Here is an 8171-nt window from a genome sequence, read left to right as displayed (position 1 = left end):
GCAAAATAGGCCGAAATTTGCGTCACGTAATTTATGGACGACCCCTTACTTATACTTATACTTTGTATGGCTGACTTGACTTGCTTACACTTCCATTTTGTACAGAATTTTCTTACAACTACCTCTTAAGAATTAACATCCTTCCACACCTTATATCTAATCCGCTCGCTTTTATAGACTAGCCTTGTTGGCGTCGCCTCGCACGCATGTCGCTATTTTCTCGCTATGCCTCGCATTGCCAGCCACTGCCTCCGCGGCTAACACTTAATACTTATCTAATATTTACAATATTTACAGTTTTCTGACACCTACTTCTACTCTTATATACAATATTTCCTTCTTCATTCCTCTTCCTCCTTCCTTCTCTTCTTCTCCACCTTACCCAACACCCTCTTCACTTATGCCACTGCCATTTTGTCCCTTCATTCATGCAACAATACATCCATGCTCATCCCACTCCTTTCCACCTCTTCACACTCCTATAACCAGTGGTCAACTTATGCGTCCCCCTTCCCGCACAATTCTCTCCTCAATGTTCTCTTCCTTAAGATAATCGACACATAGTTCTCGTTGAAGCTTCACTATCTTATTCTCTCCTCTCCTTCTGCCTTTTTTGTTCACCATGCCATTCTTTTTAATTAACTTATATGCCTTCCTTCCTCGTGCATCCTTCTCATTTCATACATCTGCAATCCATTCGTTCTAAAATACCTTTCCCTTTCCACCTCCATCTTCGCACCCATACGCCTGTTCTCCTTCTCCCACCAACTCTCCCTAACCAGATTACTTCCAACCTCTTCCAAAAATTTCTCCTCATATTTACACGCTCGACTCCCCGTTATAACCCCTAATCTCGTACTTCCTGTCTCCCTTCTGACAATATAGTTGGACGTATTCCTTGTCAACCCCAGTGTCCAATTTGCATACCTCTCTGGTCGCTGGCTTACTTTCCATACCCGCGATTAAAATAGCAAAAAGCGTTGGGCTAAGCGGGCACCCTTGCCTCAACCCTCTTTCCAGCCAGAAATTCTCAGAGATTCCCTCCCCTCCTCTTACCCCATCTTCCGTCTCCTTATTTATCTCCCTTACCCTCTCGATCAGGCCTCTCTTCACCTCCTTCTTTTCCAGTGAATACAAGAGATTTCTGAAAAAGTTCTCAAATATTTCTAAGGATTTCGAAAGATTTGAAGAATTTCAAATATATTAAACGATTTAAATTTTTTAGAAGATTACAAAAGAATTCACAGAAATTTTTTATTTGACAGTGACTTCAAACGCATCAAAAATTCTTAGGAAATATTTCACAAATATTTTTTAAAAATTCATAAGCATTTTAAGAATTTAAAAGATTTCATACAGACTACAGTACACCAGATTTCAAAGCTTTCAATATTATTTTAAAGATTTTAAGTGATTCAAAATTTTTCTTGAATATTTCAAAAGATTTAACAAATATTTCATATTGATTTCATAAAAATTTTAAGTATGGCTTTAAAATCACAAAACTCGATTTGCTCCGCTTCAGTCGTTTATGATTTCTTGAGTGTCTCAGTTTCTTTTTAGTGCTTCAAATTAGTATGTTGTAAAAGTGTTTGTGGTTGGTTTGTGACTTTTAACTTTGTATTAACTCGTTTAATTGTTGCTAATCTGTGCAAACTTTTTAGAACAGTTATAGTTTTTTTCATTACGTATAATTTACGTTAACATGGGAGCGTATCTGGAGTGCAGTGTAGTGATTTCTAGGGGTGGTCCTGAGGTTTTAGCATGTGTGAAGTGTGGCAGTCTCATTCACTTGACCTGTGCTAATGTTGGCATCGCAAAAAAAAACCGTTGAAAAACTTAAAAAGGGCCAGATAGATGTTTGCAAGGGGTGTAATTCTTCAACTACTAGTGCCACCTTTGCGGCAGTGGATACCAACCCTGGTGCCAATAACGAGATCTGTGATTCTCGGTACGTCGGTAGTCCAAATTTTGTACCCTTTACTCCCACCCCTGTCAATCTACCTGCTCTACCCCGGGTCTCGTTGGACTTCTACGTCAAGTGGTCTCAGACGCCCAAAGTGAATCCCTTGCGCAGTTTCGTGAGATTTTAGCGAGATTTAGTGAATTCGAAACTCGACAATAGAAATTTAATGAAAAGTTAAATTCCACCCTATTGGAAATGAAGACTGACCTCACCAATAACACCATCCGCATAGATTCTCTCGAAGCCGGCTCCGTAGTGCAAATTGAGGAAATTCACCTCGCTAAGGAGAAAGTAAAAGACTTTAAGATGAAAGCGGCTGGACTTGAATACGCGCAGAATCTGAACGATCAAGCGGTTTTACATACTACTCTTGAAATCCATGGTCTTCCAATGAAGTCAAACGAGGAACTTATGTCTAACCTCGAGTTTGGGATGGACCGAAAATGAAAAACGCTTTATTTATTTTTGTAAGGCTTTAACTCCACTGAACCGGAAAATCTATGCTATTGCTCTCGGTCTCCGAAGAGACAAGAAAATTAAATATCTTTGGATTTCTGGTGGAAGAATTTTTTGCCGTAAGGAGGACGGTTCGCCGAGCATACATCTTGCAAACCTACTATCTGTAGAGGGACTACAATAGCAACCAAAGCCTAAGTCCAATCTTTTTTTAACTTTTCTCCGACTAACTTTAGCGCTAATTTTTCTCAAGTGCTACTCCTACCTAGATACATGTATTTCACTCATTTTCACTCTGTATCCTCAGTCAATCTTGTTTATTTGCATAGAAAAGTATTTAAATCTCCTTGCTTTATTTCTGAGACACTTCTGTTTCGCCTGTTTAAACACTCATAGTAAATATACAGCATTTTGTTCATACATATTGAGTTATATTTTCTTTCATATGCTGGCCATATTATGTGCTTTGCCTCTGAAAGCCTTGCCCCAACTCTACAAATTGACTATTTTTATGTATCGTATTCACATAGTAATGTTTCTCTTTATATATCAATGGATATCTTAAGCATTTGCCATGTTGACACCCAGTCTCTCTTGGCACATTTTCTAGAATTTTAACATTTTTTTAGTACATGTTCCTACGATAAAATTGCTGTTTTTGAGTCCTGGTTAACTCCAAATAGATCTTCTATCCTCGTTGCAATTTACAACTATTCGCTCTTTCGAAGAGACAGACGAGATAAGGGGTGGTGGAGTTTGTCTTTTTCTGCATAACAGTTTGAGTGGGACTGTGGTTAAAGTGAGTCCAGTGGCAAATTATTCCACGACCGAATTTCTCTTTGTTGAAGTTAAGTCAACTTCTGATAGTGTTTTAGTGGGAGTAATTTATAAACCACCCAATGCCTCCTATAATATACAGCTTGAATCAGTTATTTGTTTACTTATTCCTAATTTTAACAGCATTATCCTCATTGGTGACTTTAACACTAACTTAAATCTCACTTCCAATCATACTAAATATCTTACATCTTTGGCGTACTCTTCGGGGCTCTCGATTGTACCTTACGATTCCACTCACCATACTGATCGTCGCATTAATCGTATTGACTTAATGATTGTAGACGATATTGATAAGGTGGTCTCCCACCAAAAACATGTTATCCCCTTTCTCCCTAACCACTACTTGATTAACATTACCTTTAAATTTTCCTATAATTTAAATTCAATACCAACCCAAAGACTGGTGCGGAATCCTCTGGGCCTGGAAGAATGGACTCACTCTTAACCCGGGCAAAACTCAGGCAATTGTTATTGGACCTACTTCATCTCCATCGTTTGAAACTCTGGCATCATTTCTGCCACTTTGTATTATCCCTTTCTCAGAAGTGGTTGAAGATCTGGGATATTACCTTAATCGTATCTTGTCCTGGAAGGAGCAGGTAGAGAGCATCTCGAGGAAAACATACAGAATTTTACATCAACTATAGAGAAATAAGGACTCTTTACCTACCTCCACTCGGATACTTCTGAAATGGAAGCTTCTAATGTGTCCCCAAAGGGTTTACATTTTTTTTGCACTTTCTTCTTTATTCCTTTACACCCCCCCCCCCCCCCCACTTACTTGGTGGTGGAAGGGGGACCTACAGTTTAAGGTGGGTTCCGAACCACCAAGAGCAACAGCTTTAAGTGCGTAGAGAAAAACTTTTTCTCTAGAGGTACCGGTCCCACGACTCTCCGGAGATGAACAACTCCCTTGCTAGGATAGTGTTCACCGCATGGGCCGCCGAGGCTCTTCCAGATTGCGAGGCGGGAATCGAACCCGTAAGCCGACGGAGTGGGTCCAAAGCCTACGCTTTAGCCCCGACGACCATCGTCCCACTTCACTCGTATACTTCTGGTTAAGAGTTCAATCTTGCCTCATTTTTACTAAGGTTGTTTAGTATATGATGATTTGGCCGACAATTTAAATTTAAAGCTCGAGTGTGCGTTAACTACATGTGTCCGCTTTATCTACAATTTGTCTAAATACGAACACATAGCTCCATACCGACATAAGGCTGGTTTGCTTAATGTTGCCAAGAGAAGACAATTCCTTATGAGTAATTTGCTCTACACTCTTTTTCAAATATTTGTACAATATTTCTTACCTAACTCTTGAAATTACTCACTGGTAAACTCTCAAACTTAATTCTCTGACATTTTATCTTCAAGTTTCCTTCTGTTTTTATGAACTGTTGTAAATTTTATTTTTCATGCACACAACCTTACCCCCTTAATTTCTACTTTAATATACATAAGAGCTTCTATTGAGTCACTCAATGTTCATTACTAAATATTAATCTCCTACCTAATCTGTTACAAAATATGAGTTATACTATATTTATTTTAGTTAGTTTATAGATTTAGCTTTAAGGCTAATAAAGTATATTACCGATCAGTGCTTCTACAAATTAGTAATGACCTTGTATTATCCTGTTCCTTAGAGGGCTATTTAGCCCTATGGACTTTCATTTAATCACTACAAATACTAAGCATTTGTTTGGGAATGCTGTTCTCTCGCCTAAAGGGGGAGTTACTATATAAACACTGTTGGGGTTACAGCTGTTCTACTGTGGGCACACAGCTTACCCAACAAGAGAGAGGATCCGCGCCAAGCTACGGGAGAACACCGCTTGATGCATTTGTTGTTGCAGCACTATTACGTGGTCGAGCAGATCGCCCAAGATTTTTTTAATGTAGCTCTCTAACTGAAAAGTAGGAGATGGGAGAGACGCTCATCCAACGTCTGAAAGCAGGAATGACAAGTGCTGCATACTGTGATGGATTTGTTGTTATTTTGATCTATCACGACAAAAGTCTCACATTCAGCCTGATAAACCTCATTGCAACCGTTGAAAAAGCGAGAAACAGCTGCTCTTCTAATATTATTATTACATTTTTTGCACAAGAGAACTCTTGTCACAGACGATCGATAGTTAATGTGTTATTTACAGGATTGTCCACTACCTAATCGTTGCAGTTTCAGGCTCTCTCTATCTGCGTGGCTTGTTGATAAAGACGGGCTCTGGGTATTGCACAAGGAGTGACCTCAAACAGAATAGTAAGCCAGTTCTGACCCTAAATCATGACAGAAAAGTTAGAATATTGCATGACCGGATATTTTTATGGGTGCAATAGAATGCGGATGTACCAATTTCTAAGATGATCTGTGACACTCTTGATTCAATACAAAAAAGAAAATTACATTAAACACTGTTATCATCGATGAAATATACAAAGACACGAAAGCTGTCACTCGCCTAACCGACACGTTCGCCCTCTAGAGTCTCAATCCCCAAAAAATTATTCTTTTAAATTATGTATTGCTTATAAAATTCAATTCACGCAAAAAACCTTTTCCAAAAACCGTTTTGGCCACAACATGTTGAACCACAAATATGTTTTTTTCTGCGAGGCCCACCCGCTGCATATGACACATATTATGCAGCTTTATATCAGCTGTATATTCCATGGTAAGTAAAAGTCACATTTATTTCTATTTTATTTTGATTACATTTTTTTGATATACATATGTGACGTGCGCCGAATAAAGGGGACTCAATATAAAAAAATCGAAATCAAGGTTTTTACACATTTCGATAGCTTTTGAGCTGCTCTTTTTAATTAATCCATCGGGAAAAAAATCTGAGCGTTATCATCTATGCCGTGTCCGTGAGCCGCGCCTAGGACCTATCTCTTTCCGTGAGAATGTAGTGGTAATTGGAGAGGGAAGATTTCGTGAATCTTCCCTCTCTCCTAAAAGTCCGGTCTATCGGGTCGACTTCAACCGCTCGCCCTGAAAATCTCACTTTTCAGAGTAAGCCCCCTTTCTTCGGCACACGTCACATATATGTTAAAAAACCAGATTAAACAGAACCCACTGGGAGTAACTGCTATATATCAAAATGATATTGGCTCCCAGTAGAGCTTTGTAAATCACACCTATGCCTAAGTTTCACGACCTTTTGATAAGTGGCTAAAGGGCACAATAAAATCATAACGGCAGGCCTGCGAAACCCTCATGTGTCTTGAGGACACGGAGCGACCTAAGGATAACAGCTTTCTGCATCCATCTAGTAAGTGCCTTGGTATGTTTTTGGCACGCGGGTATAGCTTTGAAGTTACGAACCGGTGACAGTTTCGCACCTCCGAAAGCACCGATCACAAGGAAAATTACTTTAACTGATTATTGTGGGTACTGTCATTGCAGATCTATTTTGGGTCCTGATACCTCTCCTTATTTTTCTTCTTAGCAGTGATGTTTCAGTCAGCCGAAGACGAGAATTCGATAAAAAATATATTTAGTTTCTCGAAGGCTTTGAGAATGATATAAGGCCTCAAGTTTATAATGGAGACTGCTGATGGTAAAGACACGGTATACTAAGGTGAAGTTGTGACCGTCCTGGCACGCGACAAAGAAACCCGTTGTACCTGAATTAATTGTTGATGCTCAGTGGAAAGCCAAAGTTTGCTCACTCGACAAGAATTTATCTTCTATACTTCTGTGAAAGTTTTCGTGCATTTTCTGGTCGAGTAGGTATTCGCTGAATTTTTAATTCTTTACTTTTCTTGACTTCAGTTTTTGGATGTCAGGCATCTAGATGAAGGTGTGCACTTTCATTAATTTTTATGTGAAAATTCAGGCCAAATGGGTCGGCTCCTTGCTCCGGGGTATTGTGAAGGAGCGCTGTAAAGGAGCGCCATTTTCAATTATGCAAGGTGTACTACGAATATTTTGGTTATGAAGACATTGGGACTTCAAATGAGCTCAATCGCAGGACTCAAAAATTTAATTGCAAGTACTGAAAGCGAGAGTGCGTAAGTTGTGGGGCGAGGGGGGGGGGCACTTTACGTATCTTGAGTTTTAATTATTATTGTTTCATCTTCTTTTGTTTATTCAGAAGGACTTTAAATGCGCTACATCGCACCACCAAAAAATTCAATTGCGCTCAATAGCAAGTACTGATAACGAAAGCATGCAATGAAGTGAGTTCTGGTGACACGCTTCACTTAACTTGAACTATATTTAATACTTTTCAATCCTCTTTGGCTTATTCTGAACGACTTTAAATGCTATCTTTTACATCCTCAAAATTTAAAACCAAATTTAAATTGCAATCATAAAACTAAAATGATAAAACTTAAAAGCAGTAGGTAATCACTTTCATGGTAAGCCACACGTAGTAAACCACGACCGATGATAAATAAGCAACGGTCGATAAAGTAGTAAGCGCGACCTAATTACCCATGCATTACCATAAGTATAACGACTAATTCAAAGCATCGATAATTTAGAAATCTGTCAGTTATCCTCTTAAAAATTTTATATATTACACCCAGATAATGAAGTGTAATCAAATTGTATTCCATTTAGGACTACAAAACGATCACAATTAAGACTGAACTGAAATGTAATAACATAACTATATAGTTAAAATAAGTTATTGATGCTTAACCTATAGAAATTAGAATTAAGAAATTGTCTAGGCCCTTTCAAGACTGAAAGGTAGGGTAAGTTTTTATAATTATTCCACAGTAAACTAATTTTATGTTCTTATATTCTAATAAATATACCTGCAACTTGTAAAAATTGTCGTATTTTTGAGTCTTAAATAACACGCAATCCCCGCACGATTGACAAGTGACAACGATCCCACATTAAACAATAGTCTGGCTTTACCACCCTGACTAAATCAGCGCTTTAACCTCC

The sequence above is a fragment of the Belonocnema kinseyi genome, chromosome 8 (assembly GCF_010883055.1).
Source record: "Belonocnema kinseyi isolate 2016_QV_RU_SX_M_011 chromosome 8, B_treatae_v1, whole genome shotgun sequence".
Lineage (NCBI taxonomy): Eukaryota > Metazoa > Arthropoda > Insecta > Hymenoptera > Cynipidae > Belonocnema > Belonocnema kinseyi.
Note: the sequence above shows the minus strand (reverse complement) of the source record.